This window comes from Pleurodeles waltl, chromosome 3_1, assembly GCF_031143425.1.
Source record: "Pleurodeles waltl isolate 20211129_DDA chromosome 3_1, aPleWal1.hap1.20221129, whole genome shotgun sequence".
Classification (NCBI taxonomy): domain Eukaryota; kingdom Metazoa; phylum Chordata; class Amphibia; order Caudata; family Salamandridae; genus Pleurodeles; species Pleurodeles waltl.
This window is the reverse complement of record NC_090440.1, coordinates 1,685,414,217-1,685,436,955: the sequence shown is the minus strand read 5'-3', so window position 1 is coordinate 1,685,436,955 and position 22,739 is coordinate 1,685,414,217.

The window sequence follows — 22,739 nt, the reverse complement described above, 5'->3', positions numbered from 1 at the left end:
CGGTGCTTGAGACGGCGGTGCCCAGCGGAGCGGTGCTTGAGATGGCGGTGCCCAGCGGAGCGGTGCTTGAGATGAAGGGCCCAGCGGAGCGGTGCTTGAGACGGCGGTGCCCAGCGGAGCGGTGCTTGAGACGACGGTGCCCAGCGGAGCGGTGCTTGAGATGAAGGGCCCAGCGGAGCGGTGCTTGAGACGGCGGTGCCCAGCGGAGCGGTGCTTGAGACGGCGGTGCCCAGCGGAGCGGTGCTTGAGATGAAGGGCCCAGCGGAGCGGTGCTTGAGACGGCGGTGCCCAGCGGAGCGGTGCTTGAGACGGCGGTGCCCAGCGGAGCGGTGCTTGAGAAGAAGGGCCTAGCGGAGCGGTGCTTGAGATGGCGGTGCCCAGCGGAGCGGTGCTTGAGATGGCGGTGCCCAGCGGAGCGGTGCTTGAGATGGCGGTGCCCAGCGGAGCGGTGCTTGAGAAGAAGGGCCCAGCGGAGCGGTGCTTGAGATGGCGGTGCCCAGCGGAGCGGTGCTTGAGATGAAGGGCCCAGCGGAGCGGTGCTTGAGATGGCGGGGCCCTCTTCAGCGGTGCCTATCTTCACGGCGGGGCCCTCTTCAGCGGTGCTCTACTGCACGGCGGGCCCTGTTCAGCGGTGCTCTTCTGCACGGCGGGCCCTCTTCAGCCGTGCCTATCTTCACGGCGGGGCCCTCTTCAGCGGTGCTCTACTGCACGGCGGGCCCTCTTCAGCGGTGCCTATCTTCACGGCGGGCCCTCTTCAGCGGTGCTCTTCTGCACGGCGGGCCCTGTTCAGCGGTGCTCTTCTGCACGGCGGGCCCTCTTCAGCGGTGCTCTTCTGCACGGCGGGCCCTGTTCAGCGGTGCTCTTCTGCACGGCGGGCCCTCTTCAGCGGTGCTCTTCTGCACCGCGGGCCCTGTTCAGCGGTGCTCTTCTGCACCGCGGGCCCTCTTCAGCGGTGCTCATCCAGCAAGGCAAGGGAGCCAGACCTGTGCTGCACTCCCTGCTCAGTCGCCCTCGGACCGTGACGTTTCTGGACCCTTCGGGGACGGACTCCTGGCCTCTTTAGTGTCCTCCTTCCCAGCTGGGATGTGACATGTGGGGTCCACCTTCTCCGCGCTCCTGCTGCCCTTCCGCTCCTTTGATGGGGCTCTCGGGCCCTTGCCTCCCCTAGATGGTGTGGCTGGTGAAGTGGCCGCACATTGCTCCTTGGGGGCAGCCCTGTCAGTCCTCGCACGGCGGCCCTTGTTTTTGCGGGTCCTCTTGCCGGGGGGGGGGCTGGACATGTCCTTGCTGCTGATCGATGTGTCACTGCTGGCAAAGGGTGGACTCCAGAACCCATGCACAACAGTGACACTCGAAGCTGGGCTGGTGGTGGCTGCGGTGCTCTTGGGACTCTTTGCAGATGGAGGGGGGAGCTCATCGGAGGGAAAGAGGTTAAGATTAGCCAGGAAAAGCTTTTTAGGTCCAAGGTAAAGGGTAGGAGAAGTGGTGATGGGAGTGGAGGAAGAGGATGTGGTTGTAGGAGAGTCAGGTGTGCTGTCATTGGGTGAAGGTGCTGGTGCTGTAGGCTGACGTGAGGTGGATGGCTGTTGGGTGGGTGGCTGCCTGCGTTTGTGTGTCTTGGAAGAGGGGGTGACAGACACAGTGGGAGAGGACACAGGGGACGTGTAAATGGCAGTGGGGGTGGTGACTGCACGAGTGTGGACTGTACTGGAGGGTGAGGTGGTGATGGAAGCACTGGCTGATGTTGGGGTGCATGCAGGTGTGAGTGTAGACGTCACAGGGAGGGAGGAGGGAGACGAGGAGGAGGGGGACACAGAGGTGGTTGTGACTGCTGGAATGTCTGCATCTGTGTGTTGCTTGGGTGAGTGTTTGTGGGATCTGTGGTGCTTGTGTCTGGATGAGCTGCTCTTGGGTGTTGAGGTGTGTGCAGGCTGGTCTGATGGTGTGGATGGGATAGGCTGAGGAACAGGAGACAGAGACAGGCTGGAGGCAGTCAGAAGAGGGAGGCTGGAAACAGGGACAATGGCTGCCGTCAGTGCTGAGGCCAGAGCAGTGAACGCTCGTTGATGGGCAGCCTGACCCGAATGAATGCCCTCCAGGTACGCATTGCTCTGTTGCACCTCCCTTTGCACACCCTGGATGGCATTCAAAAGGGTAGTCTGCCCAACAATGAGCGTCCTCACCAGGTCAATGAGCTCCGCACTGAGGGCAGCAGGGGCAACAGGGGCAGGGGCTGAGGTGCCTGGGGCGAAGGAGATGCACGCCTTCCTCGGCGAGCGGGCACGGAGCGTAGGCTGAGGGGCTGCTGGGAGGGCTGTGCTGGTGCGCTGGGTGGCGGCTGTACCTGTAGAGGCGGGGGGCCCGGATGTTGCCGCCACCGCTAGGGAGCACCCATCCGAGGATGTGTCTGAGTCGCTGGTGTCACCACCGGTCCCCGTTGTGGTGCTCCCCTCGCCCTCCGGATCACTGGTGCCCTCGGTGTCTGTTCCTGGGCCCACCGGGGCCTTGTGTCCTGCAGCTCCCTCGTGCTCCGATGCCAAATCTCCTCCGCCTGATGATGCTAATGCACACATGCACAAGAAGATGAAGAGAAAGGGTGGGGGGAGAAAAAAGAAGACCAGGCTGAGTGCATGCAATGTCAACACCGTTGGCGGAGAGGACAGACACAGGAGCCTCATGCACTAAGCCGCGCATTCGGGGTACACTACTCAGTACTACTGACTAGGACAACAGGCCAAGAGACGTCAAACGCGCACATGGGTGATGCTGGACCATCAATGGCTGTACTTGTCACCCTACAGAGGTGGGGGCCGGGGGCACAGGGCCATGCCTAAGGGAGAGGACTACACTACAGAAAGCGCCCTGGCCTAATGTCACCCACAGCCCTCCTCCCCCACCCAGACGCCTCCACTGCGCAGAAAGATAGGAGAATGTGCTGATACTCACCCCCTTGTGTCTGCTGTGATGTCTTAAAGCGCCCATCCAATTCAGGGTAGGCCAGCGCCAGGATCCGGGACATCAGGGGGGTCATGGTGCGACTGGCACCCCTCCTAGGTTGGGAGGCCATCCCCAGCAGTGTTTCTGCGGTCTTCCTTGTTCCGCGGCGGATGTCCTCCCACCTCTTGCGGCAGTGGGTGCCCCATCTGTTGTGGACCCCCAAGTTCCGGACTTCCTTGGCGATGGCACGCCAAATCTCAATCTTCTGATGGGCGCTGACCTATTTGACATGTACAGGGTGGAAAGGAGGAAATCATCAATGACCTGCATGTTAGATGTGATTGGCCCCCCCCACCAACTTTGCCATATGGCACATGCTCTCATCTGTCGTGCGTTGCACTCCTCATTCGCCCCCCACCCCACCAACTTACATCCACCCCAATCCACACAGGCATAGCCCATTCCATGTGGACCCGGTGTACTCACTTGTTGGTCTGGAGGACCGTAGAGTAGCGCATACTGGGGGAGGACCCCATCCACGAGCTTCTCCAACTCTTCAGACGTGAAGGCAGGGGCCCTTTCCCCAGTCGCAGCAGCCATTGTCACTTCCAGACCGAGGTCACAGCAGCACTTGCAGTATAGGTCCTCTCCTGTGGATGATCAGGTCTCGAGTGATCAATCAGCTAGGAAATGGCGGTCACGCCCGCGGCGGTGCGTACCGCGGCGGTGCGTACCGCGACCGCCGGCGCACATCGTCATTGGCTCCTGAAACCCATAGGGTTCAATGTTAACCAATGCGGCTTTGCGCCGCGGTCTTCGACTAATGCTAAGTTACCTCGGAATGTGTAATTCACAATGTTAAAAATACCTAATTGATATGTAATGTGTCATACATTTGTAAATAAGACAGGCTGAGTCCTGATTGATTTCAGTGCAATGTGTGATTTATTATTAGTGCATAGATATTGGTACATGACAGTGAAACAGTGATGGGTGGGGGTGGAGTAATGTCCATGGCAGAGTCCAGTTCTCAGTCTGACAGGTGCATTGTCCATATGCCTGTGGCAGGATGGAGCAGGGGCAGTTCAAGGTTTGACAGGGTGGCAATGTTGAACAGTGGGAGGACTTCAGGGGGTATGTGATGCTGGCGGGGGTCTTGACATCCTACTCTGTCGGTTTTTTTGATCTCAGGCTCCTTTTGCGGGGTGGTTGTTGTTCAGCAGGAGGTGGGGTTCTGGTGGGCTGTCGTTGTGGTGGGGCCTCCTGTCCACTAGCGCCGGCGGAGGTGGTAGGCTGTTCCTGGCTAGTGACAGGGGCCCTGTGTGATGCCACATGGTCCCGAAACGTGTCCTCTATACGGTTCAGGGCCTGGACTATGCTCCCCATAGCGGTTGAGATGTTGGTGAGTTGGTCGCTGAACCCCATGTAGCGTTGCTCCTGCTGTGCCTGGATCTCCTGGAACCTGGCCAGTACCGTCGCCATCGTCTCTTGTGAGTGGTGGTAGGCTGCCATGATGGTGGTGAGGGCCTCTTGGAGAGTGGGTTCCCTGGGCCTCTCCTCCCCCCCCTGTCGCACAGCAGCCCTCCGAGTTGCCCTGTTTCCCTGGGCCTCTGTCCCCTGGACGTGTGCCCACTCCCACTGCCCCCAGGTCCCTGTTGTTGTTGGGTTGGTGGGTTACCCTGGGTGCCCTGTAGTGGTAGACACACCGCTGCTTGACCTGTCCTAGAGACAGAGGCATGGGCCCGCTGGGTGGGAGCTGTGCTGTTGTTCCCAGAGGGGGTTGGGTCTGCAGTGGCCTGTGTCTGGGTGAGGGGAACCGACTGCCCAGAGGTCCCCGATGGTCCGGGCTGGTCATCAGGGTCCAGGTCGACAGAGCTGCTGTCATCACTAGGGGCCTGTTCCGGGGGTGGGATGGACATTTCTGGTCCCTCCTGACCGGTGTGTTGTCGTTCGGGTCCTGCATGGGGTAAGAGGGTATGGTTATTGTTTCTGTGTGTGCATTAGCTTGCGTTTTATGGGTGCCCTTGTCCCCCAGTGCTGGCATTCCCTTGGGGGAGGTGTTGTGAGGGTGTTTTGTGGGGGGGGGGATGGGTATGTGCAGTGGTCATGCTTAGGTGATGGGTGTCCATAGTTTGGGGATGGCATGCAGGGGTTGGTGTTGGGTGGGTTGTGCTGGAGAGACATTCTCAGGGAGGATGTGTGCTGGGGGGTTGGGGGTGAGGGTGGGGGTTAGCATGCTGGGGGGGGGTGAAGTGGTTGGGCTTGTAGTTACCAGAGTCCATTCCTCTGTGTACTCCAGCGAGGCCATCAGGATGCAGGATGTTTAGTACCTCTTGCTCCCATGCTGTGGATTCGGGTGGAGTGGGTGGGGGTCCCCCGCCAGTCTTCTGCACTGCGATGTTGTGTCGCGAGACCATCGATCGCACCTTCCCCCGTAGGTCATTCCATCGTTTGCGGATGTCGTCCCTATTTCTGGGATGCTGTCCCACCGCGTTGACCCTGTCCACGATCCGCTGCCAGAGCTCCGCCTTCCTAGCTATCGTGGTGTGCTGCACCTGTGTGCCGAAGAGCTGGGGTTCAACTCTTATAATTTCCTCCACCATGACCCGGAGTTCTTGGTCCGAAAAGCGTGGGTGCCTTTGTGGTGCCATGGGGTGGTGTGTATGAGGTGTGGGGTGGTGTATGTGATGATGTGTGTGTTGGTGTGTGGTGCTTTGTGCTTCTATGTGGTGTGTGTGATGTTGTGGTGTGCCTCTGTGTGTCTGGCTCTCTATTCTCTGATGTGTCTCTCTCTCCTTCGTCTCTGGTTTTTGTTGGTAGGGGTTTGTGGGTGATGTGGGTGTGTGTTTTATATGGTATTGGATGTGTGGGAGTGGTGTGTGTATGTGTTTCAGGTGTGTGCCTTTCAAATTGTCCAATGTGGTAGGGGTTTGTAAAGGTGTGTGTATTTTGACCGCGGCGGTGTGTACCGCCAATGGAATACCGCGGTTGAATGACCGCCGCGTGGATTTGCGGGTCATAATGGGATGGGCGTATTTCTGTTGGCGTGGCGGTGGAGGTTTGGTCTTCTCCAGTTTACCGCTGGTCGCTGATGTGGCGGACTGCAGTGGAGGGCGGATTTTTGGAGGTTTTGCAGTTGTGGGTCAGAATGTCCGTGGCGGCTGACCGCGGCCGCGGCGGTATTGTGGCGGCCTTCTGACCGGCAGTAAGCAGCTTTTACCGCCGAGTTCAGAATGACCCCCATAGTAATGGAAATTACTGTACGTTAAAAAACCATTTAAATTCACTGAAAAAAACAAAGGTTACAGGGATGTTAGGTTTTGAATTTACTCGTACAGAACCATAGAAATTCAACAGGTATAGTTATAGTTATCTCAAGTAACTATAGCTCAGGGCCCAAGGTAACTTTAACTCGTTCCTTCGCCCATGCACAGTTAATTACTCTACATGTTATTTCATTGATGACATCTTCTATCCCACCTTTCATATTATCACTGCAACATTTGCAAACAAATTATCGATCAAACAACTGCGTTTAGCGAGGTCGCAAGTTATAGTTACCTTGGTGCACGAGTTATAGTTATTTGAAAGAGCTCTAACTATAACTGCTGAATTTCTATGGTTTTGTACGAGTAAATGTAGAGCCTAAATATACCTAACTATAATGTCTCTGTAACGTCACTGTACCCTTTATATATATATATATATCTCTTGGTTTTCATCATGCAACATAGCCAAAAAAAAAAAAATCTCTCCATTATTTGGCATTTTAAAGTTTTTTAAGGTATGCTGTACAGCAGTGATGTTGTGTGTGAAGATCGACTTTGCCTATTTGCCGATGCTGAACTGACACATTTAGCAGTGTCTGCACTATGTTTGTTTAATTCTAAGTCGCAGCATGTAGGCGGGGAGGGTTGTTTAAAACCTATTTTCACCTCCAGCTGGACCAAAGGTAAAGGCTGAAGTTAAGGGGCCATCGGCCCTCCTTTTGTTCCAATTTTATCTTGGCTGTGTGTTGTCTGGAGGCACACACTTAGATGCAAATGGAAAGGAGATAAAAGAAAAACTCACAGCTTGTTATCACTTCACAGATGCTTAAGAGAATCATGCTTTTGACTTTGTTCAGTCCCTGTTTATAAGAGAAATGCATGCACTGTAGGAATGTCAGATGTGTTGGTCTGTCCCAGTATCTGCACGAATAACAATGTAAATACCACTATTTTGTTTCTTTTATGTCTCTTCTCATCCCAGTGCTGGGTGTCAGAGTGCTTTACATAACATACATGTTACACACGGACAATAAATCAAGTAACCACCATGTCTTTGATTGACTTTTAAATAAAGTATTTTTTTGTAATGCAGCCCGTTTTCCTTAACCACTTGGGTGCCTTGGACTTAATGGTTACATCCTCGGCAGCACCGCTCGGGTGCCGAGGACGTAACCGTAAACGACCTGCATCCAGCCATCTCCCATGGGCAGGGTTGGAAGGGGAATCGCTTCCCCTTCCACCCCCCAATCTAATGACAGCACCGCACGATCATGCACTGACATCATCAGAGGCTGCCGGAGGCGCTGGAAGCCATTTGCTGTTTTACGCCATTTCTACCCCCCTATGGGTAGATCGGCTTATTATTTTTAGGGCGCTCTGCCCCCAAGGGGGGCAGAAGCCACAGCGACGCCAGGGATTTTTGCTCTTTGTTTTTTTTGTGTTGGGGGGCAGCCTCTTGGACAAGGGTCGCCCCCCCAAAGGGGGCAAAGCACTGTTGGGCAGATCAGCATATTTATGTAGGCCTATCAGCCCCTAAGCGGTACAGAAACCACTTAGCTCCAGGGATCTTGTGTGTGTTTTGTGTGGGGGGGCAGCCCCTTGGGCAAGGGTCACTCTCCCAGGCGGGGGCCATTATTAGTTACATCATTTCCGCCCCCCTTGGGGGCAGAGCAGGCTATTATTTTAGGACCAGGGCAGAAGCCACTAAGCCAGTAAGGCACCATGGTTTTTTTTTGTGTGTGCGTCGCCCCCCCAAAGAGGGCACACAACTGTTGCCCACTTCTGCCCCCCTTGGGGCAGATTGGCCTATTTCTTTAGGCCCATCTGCCGCCAAGGGGGGCAGAAACCACTTAGAGCCAGGGATCTTGTGTATGTGTGTTTTGTGTCCATCTGCCCGCAAGGGGGGGCAATATTATTTACACCTTTTCTGCCCCCCCCTTGGGCGCAGATCAGCCTAGTTTTTTTAGGCCCATCTGCACCCAAAGGGGGCAGAAACCACTAGACACCAGGGAAAACTTCTAAATGTTTGGTGGCAGAGCGGAGTGATTGTCAACTGCCAAAGTATTTGCATTTGTGAACAGTTTATTTATCCTTTTTGTGCTAGTTCAAAGCTTTTGCTTTCTTTGCTGTGGCTCCTTGCGGTTTTGGCAGTGGTTGACCTGCAGTTTGCGTAGTTGCATGTTTTAGGTAAGAAAAAACTATTTACCTCAAAGGAGTATTGTTGCCATGCATGAATGACATTTTTGTAAGAGGGTACTAAATGCAGGATTGTGTGTGAAATTGTCCTTTGATTTGTGCACAATGATATTTGTTTTGTCTTATGTCTAATTTTCTTTTCTCTTTTTTCTTTTTAATGGGATATCATTGGTGATTGCTGTGTTTGTGCAGTGTAGTTGCGGGTGAGTCTAGCTTTTTCAGGTAAGCGATTGCTATGGTTTTTGAGTACATAACTCATTGTGATAAAGCCACACTTTGTTCATTACTTATTTTAGACAGTTCTGGCTGTTGTTGGCACATTGGTCAAGTAACTTTTCTTAGAAAGGATCATGGCTAGCCGTAGGTTGACCGCTCAGAAGGTTGCTGGTATGCTTTTTGAGTCATCTTCTGATCACGAATATGAGACTTACTCTCCATCTGGAAAGCAAAACAAAAATGATGGCCGGAATGCAGAACCAATCAAACATTCATCCCCAGTCACAGATCTGAGTTTAATCCATCGTTCTTTTGCTCACCATGCCACCCCAGTTTAGACTCAGCCATATGCAAATCAGTGTTGACCCTGTTCCTCATAGGAACATTCCAGCCTGAACAGCCAGGCCAGGTCCTCCCTGGACTGGAAACAAGCATCCTGGGACGGTTTCAGGGTTTCACCCTTCATCAGCCAGGCTAGCTTGAATCCAGTGGCCTAGTGAGCCCAGGACCCATGTCTGGGCATACCCAGCACACTTATGGCAGCAAAAGCAAAGCAAAAAACAAATGATGGACGGAATGCAGAATCAATCAAACATTCACCCCCAGTCACAGATCTGGGTTTAATCCACTGTTCTTTTTCTCACAATGCCACCCCAGTTTAGACCCACCCATACGCAAATCAGTCTTGACCCTGTTCCTCATGGGAACAGTCCAGCCCGAACTGCCAGGTCAGGTCCTCCCTGGACTGGAAACAAGCACCCTGGGACCGGTTTCAGAGTTTCACCCTTCATCAACCAGGCTAGCTTGAATCCAGTGGCATAGTGAGCCCAGGACCCATGTCTGAGCATACCCGGCGCACTTATGGCAGCAAAAGCAAAGCAAAACACAAATGATGGACGGAATGCTGAATCAATCAAACATTCACCCCCAGTCACAGATCTGGGTTTAATCCATCGTTCTTTTGCTCACCATGCCACCCCAGTTTAGACCCAGCCATATGCAAATCAGTCTTGACCCCGTTCCTCATGTGAACAGTCCAGCCCGAACTGCGAGGTCAGGTCCGTCCTGGACCGGAAACAAGCATCCTGGGCCCGGTTTCAGGGTTTCACCCTTCATCAGCCAGGCTAGCTTGAATCCAGTGGCATAGTGAGCCCGGGACCCACGTCTGGGCATACCCGGCGCACTTATGGCAGCAAAAGCAAAGCAAAACACAAATGATGGACAGAATGCAGAACCAATCAAACATTCACCCCCAGTCACAGATCTGGGTTTAATCCATCGTTCTTTTGCTCACCATGCCACCCCAGTTTAGAACCAGCCATATGCAAATCAGTCTTGACCCTGTTCCTCATTGGAACAGTCCAGCCCGAACTGCCAGGCCAGGTCCTCCCTGGACTGGAAACAAGCATCCTGGGACCGGTTTCAGGGTTTCACCCTTCATCAGCCAGGCTAGTTTGAATCCAGTGGCATAGTGACTCTGCATCTGAAGCAGAGGAGGAAGGGAGAGATTCTGGCAGTGAATTTTCTGTCTGAGAGGAATCTTCTGATGAGGAAGCCACTCTCAGTGCAGATGAAGGGCCTGTTTTAGAGGTGGACACCGATGTGCCAATAGTGCAGCAGCCTGGGGCTGAAAGGTTTCCCATTGGAAGACCTGAACTCTGGGTTGCCCGAAACATGAAGCAGCCACAGTTGCCTGCCTTTACTGGTCTCCCAGGGTGTAGAGTGAATACGGAACACCTTTTGCCTGTCAATTTCTTTGAGTTGTTTATGGACAATGTATTTTGGGGAACTTTTGTATTTTACCACCCAGCATTCCCCTCAGTCTCCCAAGTAAAATGGTACCTCCCTTGTGTGGGTCCCCAAAGCAAAGTCAGCCTAAAAATGTATAAAAAAAAAAACACTACACGTTTTTGGCCTTTTCCTGTTGCAGGCACCTGGGCCACCCACACAAGTGAGGTATCATTTTTATCTGCAGACCTCCGGTAATATTGGGTGGTAGGAAATTTGTGCCGGTGCAGTGATCATACAAAGAAAAGTGTGGAAAATGTGATTTTTCTTTAGCTATATTTGAGGTTTGTAGAGGAGTCTGGGTAAGAAAATGTTTGGAGATCCACGCAAGCCACACCTCCCTGGACTCCTCCAGGTGTCTAGTTTTCTAGGTCTGGTAGGTTTCCCTAGATGACCGCTGCACCCGGGACAAAAAATGCAGGTCCCTCCTCCCCCCGGAAAAACAGGTAGTTTTGTAATAGACCATTTTGATGTGTCCACATTGTGTTTTGGGGCATTTCCTAACATGGGCCCTGGGTATACCCACACAAATGAGGTACAATTTTTATCAGGAGAGCTGGGGAAACGCTGGGTAGAAGGAAGTTTGTGGCTCCCCTCAGATTCCAAAATTTTCCATCACTGAAATGTGAGGAAAAAGTGTTTTATTTGCCAAATGTTGAGGTTTGCAAAGAAGTCTGGATAATAAAACCTGTTGAGAGCCCCACAAGTCACCCCATCCTGGATTCCCCTAGGTATCTAGTTTTAAAAAATGTACAGGTTTGGTAGGTTTCCCTAGGTGCTTACTGAGCTCAAGGCCAAAATCCACAGCTAGGCACTTTGCAAAAAACAGGGCAGTTTTCTTTGAGAAAATGTTATATGTCCATGTTGTGTTTTGGGGCATTTCCTGTTGCGGGCACTAGGTCTACCCACACAAGTGAGGTACCATTTTTATTGGGAGACTTGGGGTAGCACTGGGTAGAAGGAATTTTGTGGCTCCCCTCAGATTCCAGAACTTTCCATCACCGAAATGTGAGGAAAAAGTGTTTTATTTGCTAAATGTTGAAGTTTGCAAAGGATTCTGGGTAATATAACTTGGTGAGAGCCCCATCCTGGATTCCCCTCGGTGTCTAGTTTTAAAAAATGCCCAGGTTTGGTAGGTTTCCCTAGGTGCCGGCTGAGCTAGAGGCCAAAATCCACAGCTAGGCACCTTCCAAAAAAACAAGTCTTTTCTTTGGGAAAATGTGATGTGTCCATGTTATGTTTTGGGGCATCTTCTGTCGCGGGCACTAGGCCTACCCACACAAGCGAGGTATCATTTTTATCAGGAGACTGTGGGAACACTGGGTAGAAGGAATATTGTGGCTCTCCTCGGATTCCATAACTTTCCCTCACCAAAATGTGGGGAAAGGTTGTTTTTGTTTTACAAATTTTGAGGTTTGCAAAGGATTCTGGGTAACAGAACCTGGTGAGGACTCCACAAATCACCCCATACTGAATTCCCCTAGATGTCTAGTTTTTTAAAATGTATACGTTTGCTAGGTTTCCCTAGGTGCCAGCTGAGAAATCCACAGCTAGGCACTTTCCAAAAAACATGTCTGTTTTCTTTGGGAAAATATGATGTGTCCATGTTGTGTTTTGGGGCATTTACTGTCACGGGCACTAGGCCTACCCACAAAAGTGAGGTAACATTTTTATTGTGAGACTTAAGGGAATGGTGGGTGGAATGAAATTTGCGGCTTTTCTCAGTTCCAGAACTTTTTAGCACCGAAATGTGAGGAAAAGGTGTTTTTTTGTCATGTTTTGAGGTTTGCAAATCATTCTGGGTAACAAAACTTGGTGAGAGCCCCACAAGTCACTCCATCCTGGATTTCCCTAGGTGTCTAGTTTTGAAAACATTTACAGGTTTGGTAGGTTTCCCTAAGTTCCGGCTGAGCTAGAGGCCAAAATCCACAGCTATGCACTTTCAAAAATACACATCATATTTCAAAGTAAAAATGTGATGTGTCCATGTTGCGTTTCCTGTCATTGGCATTATGCCTACCCACGCAAGTGAGATACCATTTTTATCGGGAGACTTGGGGGAACACAGAATACAAGAACAATAGTTATTGACCCTTGTCTTACTCTACATTTTTTCCTTCCAAATGTAAGACAGTGTGTAAAAAAGATGACGATTTCAGAAATGCCCTGTAATTCACATGCTAGTATGGGGACCCCTGAATTCAGAGATGTACAAATAAGCACTGCTTCTCAACACCTTGTCTTGTGCCCATTTTGGAAATACAAAGGTTTCCTTGATACCTATTTTTCACTCTTTATATTTTACCAAATGAATTGCTGTATACCCGGTATATAATGAAAACCCATTGAAGGTGCAGCACCTTTATTGGCTCAGAGTACCTAGGGTTCTAGATGAACCTACACACTCTATACATCCCCGCAACCAGAAGAGTCCAGCAGATGTAACGATATGTTGCCTTTGAAAATCTAACATCACAGGAAAAAGTTGCAGAGTAAAACGTGGAGAGAAATTGCTCTTTTTTTATCTCAATTTCATTATTGTTTTATTTCAACTGGTATTTTCTGAAGGAAAACTTTGTAGGATACACACAAATGACCCCTTGCTGAATTCAGAATTTTATCTACATTTCAGAAATGTTTCACTGTCTGGGACCTAGCATTGGTTTCACACCCATTTCTGTCACTAACCGGAAGAAGGCTAAAAGCACAAAAAATAGTAAAAATGTCCCAGTAAAATGCCAAAATTGTGCTAAAAACTGCTTTTCTGATTCAAGTCTACCTGTTCCTGAAAGATGGGAAGATGGTGATTGTAGCACAGCAAACCCCTTGTTGATGCCGTTTTCAGGGAAAAAAACACATTCTTTCTTCTGCAGCACTTTTTTCCAGTTTTTTGCAAAAATAAAACAACATTTTAGCTGTATTTTGGCTAATTTCTTGGTCTCCTCCAAGGGACCCCACAAACTCTGGGTACCTCTAGAATCCCAAAGATGTTGGAAAAGAAGGACGCTAATTTGGCATAGGTAGCTGATGTGAACAAAAAGTAATGAGGGCCTAAGCACGAACTGCCCCAAATAGCCAAAAAAATGCGTGGCAGCGAAGGGGTTAATGGAAAACGGGATTCATTACAAAAATTACAATGAAAATGTTCTTTTAATTTTTTAAAAGTAGGTAGTTGTCCATGGGACCACTGCCTGTTCTTGATAAATGTTGCCGCCCCATTCATAAAGGGGAAAGGGTCCCACCTTCTTCACATAGTCGGTAAAGTATAAGGCCCATATTTATACTTTTTAGCGCTGCATTTGCGCCGCTTTTTGACGCAAATACAATTGTATTTTGTAAGTTTGCGCCGTTTTTGCATCAAAAAGCAGCGCAAACGCGGCACAAAAAAAAACTGTTGTTGCAAGTTTGTTGATTATACAGGTTTGGTGAGCTTATGGGTGATCCAAGTGGGGAGAACAGATGACACCCTTTCTGAAGAGGCTACGTCTGTGATATTGGCAACTAAATCACTTCATTCTTTACAGCTTATAAATGTGAAGTGGTTTCCGCTAGGGTCAACACCAGCCTTAATTTAAATGGATCATTAGTTATTTAGGGCAAATGTATGTTGTCCAAAGCTAGTTTTTCGACGGACATCATTTGTCTGAAACATGCTGGTAGATAACATTGCAGTGTGAACCGCTGCGCCCATTTTCGCCCTCCCCAGGCTTCACAGTCCCAAGAAATTGAAAATATTTGCTGAAAATCACTTTCAAAAAGCGTGTACGGCACACACAACCAGGTTCTTGTTTTTTCTTTTATTGTCTAACGAGTCAATGCGTTACTGACACGGCTTTTGCAAATTATGTATTTTGCAGACAACGTATGTGCATGTATTTCACCTGTAACTTAGATCAGTCAAATAATCACACCACAGCTAATGTTTCGCATGAAACACATAAAGGGGCTTTGTAAATAGGCACAACAGAAATATAACTATGCATCACTTAGCTGCTCATGAAAGCTTCAAATTGCAAATTCCTCAGTTGAGCAAAACGTGGAGCAGTGAATACGTTTATACGGCCAGAGAAAACCTAAACTGTTATTACAGAGTTTGAGACCACTGTACAAGCTCTTTCATTTTAAAGGAATAAACAGCTGAGAGACTTGAAAAGGGAGTATTATCTTTTCACTGGCATATCAGAGTGTGTGTATATTGAGTGTTTGTATGTGCATGCATGCATGCTGTGGGTTTGGTGTTTGTGTGTATGTAAGCTGTGAAATACTTAACGCCTTACCAGCCTCCTCTCAGAAAATCACAATTTTTGCATGTCAGCATGCAAACTGATTTTCATAAAAATTGTTGAGCAGCTTTCTGCAAGTTATAAAACACAAATCTCAATAAATGGGTTTATGGAAGCCTGTACTTATCACTTCTGATGGTTTGGTTGGTTTAATTTTTTGGTTCCAGCTGCTGGCACAGATGAGCAAAAGTTCATTTTTTTGGTCTGACTTGACAGTACAGTTATCACAAGACCTTATGTGATCAACAAAAAAAGGATTTTCAGAGTACTAAGGAGAGAGGGGCTTATGCTGCACCCACATGTTTGTTCTCCTGAGTACAGGAAGTTTTTAATAAAAGTTGTATTCTTCCGTTAAAAAGAGTGTTTGGGTTGCTCATTTCGACTTGTGGCAAACCTTATACTCAATGACTGAGTAGTGGTAAGTCAAAGACCACAGCAATTGCTCAGTTCTGTTTAATGTGAAATGTCATGATAAAGGCAGTATCTCTTACGTATTTATTGTGAGAAGCATATGTTATCATCAAACCATTTAAGGGTGGACTGTTATTACTCTGTATGAAAGCCCGCAGGGAAGGATTTTTTAAATGGGATCTCACAAATCACTGTAGTAGGCAAGGGTTTTGGTGGTGGTCACCCTCTGTGACAAACTGTGGACTGTGGATTTAAATGTTTTGCTCTGAAAGAATCCTTGTTGGACCCTCTTACGGGAGATTCTATTTCGCTTAGCCAATAGTAATTGTGTATACCTATATAATTTTAGTACTGTATGCCCAATGGTTACATTATGGGAAAGGTTGTACTAAAAATAATAGGCCTACATTGGTTATGGTGGTAAACTGTAGGATAGATTGATGCTTTGAGAAACATGTGTTTGATGACATAGGCCTTGTCTGCTTATTATGAAGTTATGACAGAGGCAGAAGGCCTTGCATATTTATTGTGAAAACCATTCATTAATGCCAGTAAGCCTTTAAAAGTGTGTTGTTATCAGGTTGTGTTACAGGCTCTAAACAGGCATTTTGTTACATGTAATCTAACAGATTACTGTAGAAGTCAAATGTTTGGCATTTGCCACCCTTTCTGACACACCTTGAGAGTTTTCACTGTATTGTTTCTTGTTAGGCTCTATTGAGAGGGTTGAATATTGTTTTGCAAACTGGATTTTTCTACATATTTGTAATTTTACAACTGTATGCATGATGGTTGCAGTTTAGGTGCATTTAAATAGGCCTGTGTTGGGTATGGCATCAATCCAATGGTAAACCTATAGGTGTTGTTGGTTATCTGAGAAAAGTTTTCCCAGATTCTCTACGTTTGATCTGTTTATTAGGAAATGTTATGGCAAAGCCAATAGGTCTGACTTAGTTATTGTGAAAGGCATGTGTTAAAAGCAAAAAGGGCCATATTTATACTTTTTGACACAAAACTGCGCCGGCGCAGTTTTGCGTCAAAAATATTACCGCTGGCTAACGCCATTTTTGTGTGCCGTGCGGGCGTCATACTTATACTTTGACGCACGGCGGCGCAAACAACAGGTGGGAGTCATTATTTTTGACGCACACCGCAGCGTCAAGTCGTAAAGGAAAACGACATTAACGCGGCGGAAATGACTGTGGGTCGATTTACGACACCACAAAACGGATATGCGACTTTCTTTTACACAATAGCGTCAAAAACCCCAGCGAACACAGCCATTTCACCAGAGGAGAGCCAAAATGGATCCCAGATGCCACTACAGATCCCAGGAAGATGACAGCAGACCAGGAACCAGCCAGGAGGACCCACACAAGAACCAGGACACTTTTAAGAAGAAAAGAAAGTGTTGCTTCAGTGCAGAGGAGCAGGAAATCCTGGTTAAAGAGGTGACGGAACACCAGCACCAACTGTTTGTCACATCAAAGTTGCCAATCAGTAGGAGAGAGGCTATATGGCAACAAATTGTCGACAAGATTAACAGTGTGGCTGAAGTACGCAGAACTGTCATCGAGTGCAAGAAACGCTGGCATGACTGCAAACGCAGGACCAAGGAAAAGATGGCCAGGAACAGGAAGGCAGCACTGCAGACTGGAGGGGGGAGTCCAGCACACCAGGAGGCCCTGGACCACATGGAGGAGATGGTCGCAGCCGTCATCCCTGAGGAGATCCTCACAGGGATTCAAGGACAGGACAGCGCAGACTACCAGGAGACAACGCACATGGCAGGGTAAGTCGCATGGGGATTTAAAATGCACTAATGTTAACTGCAAGCGGGGGGGATACCGACCACAAAATGCATGGAAGTCAACATATACATGGAGTGGCATGGGTAAAGGGGCATGGCATTGGGGCATGGCCTGCACAGACAGGAGCTGGGGCACACCATTACACTACACCAACAACAGTCCCATGGGGGCATGCTGTCATGCCAACGATGGAGCAAAGGGAAAGCAACGACAGGAGGGAAGGCCACTACGTCAAACTTACATCCTGGCACACGTCAGCCAACATACCTCCTACATTAACTAGGGCCCTATTAGCAATCCTCTAGCCAAACTGACAACTGCAATGTAACTGCGACAACAGTTGCCACTACCACCTCTGATCTGTGTGCAGCTCAAGTAGCCAATGGCAGTAACCTCCCCATGGATCATACACACCTAAATTAGGGGGTGAGGATGACATCTGCAACAATCCCCTGAAACAAGACAAAGGCCCCAGTACACTCAAATGTCAATGCCCATAGTTGTCACAAACATCAGCCAAAGTAAACAACAATAGGAGTGACACAGCACTAAGTACACACCCATGCTGCATATGTCAGGGTCCGTCCTGTGCCTGGGTAACAAGGCAACATCCCAAATGTCATACTGCTCAGACAACAGCATTGAGGAGGGGACACATCTAGCTGGTCACTGAAATACACCTGCACAGTCAGAGGAGGAAATAGGACACTGATACGACTATCAGGGCAATCAAATGTAACACACATTACCCAACATCAGCAGGACCCATGAACAATGTCAACATCCATATCAGATCATAACATTGCCATGCATAGGATATGCCACATGTCAATTACATTTAAGTCGATGTGAACGATCAGGGATTGGGGCAGGTGCAGATTGTTAAGTGTGCTGCCAGGGCCATCAGAACACCCACAGCCAGTGAAAGGTCTCACCATGAGAATGGATATACACGGAGGGTCGAGTAGGACAAGAAGGTGGCAATTCTCTATTTGGCATAAACCAACACCTAGAGGCGATGAGGCTGACAAGTCTGATAACTCAATTAACATACATGTGACACACAGGTGGGCCATAGGCCTGAAACAATCCCCATCTGCAGGACTGCAGATATTAATACAAAACAAGATTACAAAGTGAATTCATCAAAAGGCAGGCATGTCACATCAAAATTTTCACAACACAGACACACTAATTGTACCCTGTTTCATTGCAGAGATAGATGGATCTCCTGCCGATATGCCTGTCCCAGATTTCCCTGATGACATGGATGACAAGCCGATAAACATTCCCCAGGAGACTATCCAAAAGGTCCTTGAAACCCTCCAGACCCCACCTTCTGTCACAAGGAGGAGCACAGAACAAGCAGCCATCTCAAAGGAACCACCCACCACCCCAATTGTAAGATCTGCCAGCTCCAATACAGCAGAGGACTCAGACGACACTGACACCAGCTTTGAGAGAACTGTAGATGGAGTACAGCGGGAGCTGGCCAAGGAGGTGCGGGTGGGGATGCAAAATATGGCAGCCAGCCTTCAGGGGGTGCGTTCGTGCATGATGTCATTTGCAGATCAGGCAGCAGCTATGCAAGCCCTAACATCTATCTTGCAGGAACTGCAGAAAACCCAGAATGAAATCAGCACAGCTGTAATACAGTTGACCCAACACCTACAACAGCAATCCTGTCAACGCGTGCACAAATGCAACATTGAACCCCTCAGGGCCGACCTGGCTGCCTACCATTGTGATGTGGCTGCTATTCTCAAGAACCAGCAGGCCCTCTTTGCAGCAGTACTGCCCTTAAGACCTTCACAGGGAGCAGCAACCGGGATGTCTGACTCCATGTCTTCTAACACTGAGGTGTGTGTTGCCCCTTCACAACCAACAACAACAAGGACAAAGCAGGCAACACACACATCAGAAGAAGAAGACATGGAACAGATCACAATCACAAGGAAAAGTACCCGGAAGCACTAGTCCCTGATACATGGCCAACTATTACCAAAGTCCTGCATTTTGAAACATGACAGTCTTACAACAACTGTACTCAAGCACTGTTCTGCTAACCACTGTATATCTTGTCACCCAGCCCAGTGATTGTCTCTCTCCTACTCATTGGCTAAGTCTGTCCCTCTGCACTGTCTGAAACAGCAACCCCAGCATGACAAAAGCATTTAGGCAAACCCTTGTGTTGGATCACAATGGAAGATATCACTATAATGGACTCACAATCATGGACAATGTACATATAGCACTACAGCACTTTTCAATATATAGCACTTACACAACAAATCTGTCTCTGGGTAATGTGACATATCAACTGTGCAGTAGATAACTGAAATGTGCCTACTGTCTGCTATTGGCCTTCAAAGGAGATATGTACATGATATATGTCATTAAGAGTGAGTGTGTATGTGACCATTGTATGTTAGGCATCACATAAGCTCTGGGATGTTCCGTGTCCTACTCAGTATCTCAGCAATGCTCCATGAGGCAACACTCTTATTCTGATAAGTACAGATGAAGGTGTGTAAAAAGGAATAGCCAGACCATGATATGGTGATTATAATAGGTGTTTATTTAAATTAGTTAACTAAAGTGGTGAAGGTGATCATATTCAGAAGAAATTATTTACAATCTGTTGCCGTCTGCGTATACCAGCAGCTGTGTTCTGCAGTTCCCCCTCCTGTTGCAGGCCAGCATCCTCCTCTTCCTCCTCTTCAGGCATGTGTGGCTCTGGATCCAGGAGGGGAATGTTTCTTCTGATGCAAATGTTGTGCAATATTGCACATGTGAGGATGATCCTACAGACCATCTCGGGGGAATATAGGAGGCTACCACCAGTGATGTTGAGGCAGCGGAACCTTGACTTGAGGATGCCGAAGGTCCGCTCGACAATGCTGCGTGTCCTCCTATGGGCCTTGTTGTATTCACGCTCTGCAGCTGTACTCGGGTTGCCAAATGGTGTCATAATCCATGGCTGGATGCCATACCCCTGATCAGCTGCAAGAGAAAATGAATGGGATCATGTTGATGTAGCTGGCACTACTGAAAAGACCTTTAATGGCAGTAGTTGTCTTGTGTTGTCTGTGACTCTTTTGTGTACTAATGTGACATCCTATGCTTGTAGGCTATACCATCTGCATTGTGTTGTTTCCTTGACTGAACGAGTGTTTGTCTGCTAACCGTTTGTCAGCAGTATGTTTTGGGATTTGCAGTACAGTGTGCCCTCCCTAGCATTGTGACTTGTGATACAGGTGTCCGTGTGTCTTCACTGGGGGTGAGATGATAGTTCCATGCACTGTTAAAATTGAAAGTGTTGTTAACACGTTCATATCAAAGTACCCTGGACATCCCATACCTTTAGACTTATGCAATGTATTAATGTAAAGGTCATTGGGACACTTACAATTTGCAAGGTGACATTTCGGCAACCACACTCATTGACGTCTTCACATTAGGCTGTACAGTAAATTCCGATGTGTGACAGGTTCAATGGTGACTTAAGAAACATGGTTAGTGAAGTCACGACCTCAGTGTGTTCCTGTTGACATGTTGCTGTTGTGGTGTATGTGTTGTGTGTCCTAGATGGTTGCTGTGCAGTGTGTATATAAGTAGGTTTTTGTACTTACCAATAAGTAGTCCATTGCCATACCGTCCATCCTGGAAGTGTTCATTGATGGTGCAGTGACGGAAGATGAAGGAGTCATGTACACTCACAGGATATTTAGCCACGATGTTGGTGATCAATCCCTGGTGATCAACAATGGCCTGCACGTTGATGGAATGTGTGTGCTTCCTGTTGCGGTAGAGGTTCAGTTGCAGCAGGTGGCACAAGGCGTACATGTGTGCAGTCGATTGCACCAAGGACGTGTGGGAAGCCACTGATTGCGTAGAACCCCTGTTTAGTTTAATGCTGCTTCTGCAGTGTGTTAGGGAAGCAGATGTGGCGGGGTGTCAGTCGAATGATGGCGTCCAGTACATTGGGCAAAAAGGCGGAGAATGATGGTTGTGATATTCCGCCAACCAGGGCACCAGTTGTTTGGAAAGAGCCACTTGCCAGCATGTGAAATAAGGCAAGCAGCTTTGTTTCTGTTGGGATGGTGCGGGGTGTCACCAAAGTGGGGGCCAACTGCTGTTCAATGTTGCGCAGCAGCTGCTGAATGGCCTGCCAGTTCAACCGGTACCTCTGTATGATGTGTTCCCTGAGGCCCTGAAGGGTTGTTCTTGGGCGGAATATCCTCTCCTGCCTTCTGCGCTGCCTTTGGGGTCCCTGCTGGTGTTGTTGTAGCTGCTGTTGTTGCTGCTGGGCTCTGCGTCAGCGTGCACGCTGGATTAGAATCACCTCCATGGCTCCCTGTTGCTTCTCTGCTGCTCTGCTGTTTGTTCTGTGTGTTCTGATTAAATACAGGTGTGTTTGCCCCATTTTAACGCCTGCCCTGACCCAGGCGTTAATTTTTTATGCAAATCGGGCTGTGTGTCATTTTCTGGCTCCGCCTCCCAGCCGTGCATCATTTTTGCCTGAAAGCATAAATACGACGCACGTCCGTTTAAGCCATTTTTTGGACGGGAACGCCTACCTTGCATATAATTAACGCAAGGCGGGTTGCCACATCCAAAAATTGACGCACACGGCGGAATTTTGTTGTCCGCGGGCTCGGGTGTCAAAGTTTAAATACGGGGCAATCGGCGCAGACGGAGTATAAATATGCCCCTAGGTTTTTAAGGGCAGGTTGTTATTACATATTACACTGTGCTAAAGCCTATAGACAGGACTTTGTTGCCTGGAATCTCACAGATTACCATAGTAGCAAAGGTTTTGGTGTTGAGGCCTCATCTGAACAAATTATGGGGTTTGAAGATATGCACTAAAATAATCCTTATTAGACACTCCTACAAGGGATTTTACCTTGTTTTGACAACCGTAATCTTGTACATATTTGTAATGTTATCAAGGTATTCCTGATTATTCCTTTGTCTGAAGTCTTATCCTCAACACAGTATCTGAGTTGGCTGGTTATGGTGACAAGCCAATGATAAAGGTTATATGCCTGATTGTTTGTTATGAAAAAGCAACCAAAAAAGGCATTAGCCCTGGCATATTTATTATGAACACATGTTAACAGCAGTAGGCAATTAACGGTAGACTACATTAAAGCCAACAGGTATTTTGTTACATGGATTCACACAGATTAATGTAGTTGGTAAAGGTTTTTTAGGGGAGGTTCTCACCTAAGCACGCTGCGCAAAATGTTGGGGGTGGGCCAGAGAGGGACCCCCTCCATGTACTTTGCAGGGTGGGGGATCAAATTTTGTTACGCCACTGCCTGTATTCTATTTGCGCCACTAGAAGGAAGTAAGTAGACTTTGCGTGATGTAATGTTTTCTCTTGAACCGTTCAGTGGAAGTGAAAAAAGATTCTGGGCCTCATTATAACCTTGGCAGGCGGCCACCGATGCCGGCCAAGGTTTAACCGCTGTGCGGCCGCCAATGCGGCCGCCCTCCCGCCGGCCCCATTTTGACATCCCGCTGGGCCGGCAGGTAGAAACAGAGTTTCCGCAAGCTGGCCCAGCGGGGATGTGGGCCGCAACATGGGAGCCGGCTCCTAATGGAGCCGGCAGTGTTGCGGGCGTGTGACAGGTGCAGCTGCACCCACTGCGCTTTTCATTGTTTGCTTTGCAGCTTGAAGCCAGAAATAGGTGCTGCATATCACAGTCATTTATTTTGCTTGTCTTGTGAGTTCAAATGACTTTACAGTCATGGAGCGGGAGAGGGGATTGAGTGGCGCTTCGCTAGGGAGGAGTTCCCTCCTCCTATGCATGCCGTTG